This window comes from Meleagris gallopavo, chromosome 4, assembly GCF_000146605.3.
Source record: "Meleagris gallopavo isolate NT-WF06-2002-E0010 breed Aviagen turkey brand Nicholas breeding stock chromosome 4, Turkey_5.1, whole genome shotgun sequence".
In the NCBI taxonomy this organism is placed as follows: Eukaryota; Metazoa; Chordata; class Aves; order Galliformes; family Phasianidae; genus Meleagris; species Meleagris gallopavo.
In genome coordinates, this window is record NC_015014.2 from 22952014 (window position 1) to 22954211 (window position 2198).

The window sequence follows — 2198 nt, forward strand, 5'->3', positions numbered from 1 at the left end:
TCCCCCAAGCAGCAGAAGAAGGTGATATGAACTCCCACCCCCTTCAAAAATCCTTCCACATAATGTCATGTGGTATGTGATATCCTTTTGGCCAGTTTAAGACAGCTATCCTAATTCTCCCCCCTCTTAGCTCCCTGAGCCCTGCGCTGTGAATGGCCTTGGCTCTGTACAATATTTCTTAGCAGCAGCTATAAGTGTCAGTGCATTATCAACATTGTTTTTATCCTAGAACAAAAACATAGCATCACACCAGACAGTCAAAAATCCATTTCAGCTGAAACTGAGACAAGATAAAAACTTCTGTTCATATAAGAAAGCAGTTTTAGATGTGGAGTGTTTTTTGCATTGCTTTGCAAGTATTGTTTGATACATTGACTCTCTGGAAAGCACATCACTGCAATATTCTTCAGGGTGCTTCAGACAAGCATAGCCTGAGGGACTTGTACCGTATAGACATGAGGGATATTGATCATTGTTGTAAATCTTTTAGTGAAGTGTTTAATTTCCAATGCATGTTTATCTTATTTGAAAAAGATCAGCAGTGCTAATTAACTAAAAATGAATCATTTCCAGATGTTGTAAATCCTTGATAATGAGTTTATACATGCAGTACTGACTGTTCATGACTTACTGGCGAGGAAGTAAGTTAACAAACTACTTACTTTGTACTTTTGAATTATTCTGGGCAAATTTTGGCAAAAGTAGCAAATAACAAAGCTTAAGAGTCATTATTACTGAAGTTACTGAGGTGTGGTGATCTCAAACTATAAAAATCAGTGCCAGACAAGAATTAAGTTGTAAAGGTAGCAGCAGATGATTCAGAGGGGGAAGGCTTTTCTGCTCAAAGGGAAAGTTTTGTAGTAAACATCATAAAAAGCTGGAGCTAAGAGAACTCATTGCAATGAAAGCAAAGGGAGAGGCAACTAAGGCAAAATAGAAGTAATATTTTAAATCACAACAGGTTTATCCTTTCTATAAAAGTGTTTGTATTTTGGAGAATTTTAAACACTTGATATATAGATTCAGGATTAACGCTAAGTATAGTTCCACTATATTACTGGAATCTGCATTCTGAAAAAAAGTATCAAATCTACCTGAAGTTCCCAGACTACAAAAGTTAGAATGTGTAGCGTTTTTGTGTATAATTGTGTAATTGCATGATAACATATCAGATATGTATGTATTATCTTTCTATTAAATATTCTAATTTAACATGCCTGCATTTCAGTAGTATGATTTGTGCTAAATAGCATGTAATATTTGCATCTGCAAACTTTGTACTTCTGATCTTACTTGAATCTTCTTTATGATGAATATCAATAAGGTACATAACAATAATAATTCTAGTTATCAAGAACTTGCAGTTTCAGAGGAGAACTGAGAAAAGGGTAAAGAACAAGAGGAAATACAGCCTCTCTTGAGGCACGAGAGGCATCTCATGTTACAGGAGAATTTTGTGATATATTTGGTGACTAAGGCAAACTCTTGAGTTTGATTCCCATGGTTATGTGCTTAATATACTCCTTATATCCAGCATCAGGCAGGTGTTTCATGTAACTTCATTTCTAGGTTACTTCAGACTACTATTGTGCTAGATGGGAATTCAAATCCATTAACAAGTATTTCAGGAAAGAGAAAAAAGAAAACTATTAGACAGTCCAAAAATAGTTATAAGACTAAAAATCTGCATTAATTCATCTGTGAAAATGACAGGAATAAAGTGTAATACTACTGAAACCGTAATAGAAAAGGAAATTCACTTTAAAAAATAAAAATGTATTTCTAGGTTTTCTTATTCTTTTCATCTTTTTTGTAAGAAGAAATACTGAATTATTTGGAAGTTTAGGTTTGAAATTACCTTTGAAATTTGGTCTGATCCTTGCATCGTATCCCGACATCCTACCCATTAGCTTATCCAAGAAATCAGATGGTGACATTGGCATGCTACGGGATCTTGCACTGTCTGTTTCCTTTGTAGCTACCAAGCTAAGAACAGGTGGGGGGGGAAAAAAAACAAAACAACAGAAACAAAACATTTTGTTAGATATTTTGTTAGGAAAACTAATTTTGCAGAATCTATCACTTTATTCATTTGTGTATGAACAGGAAAACAGCGAAGTTGATACTGCATTTCATGATAGTTTAAGCTTCAAAAAATAGTAATAGCAAAGAAGTAGAAACCAGTTTTTTTTTTTTTA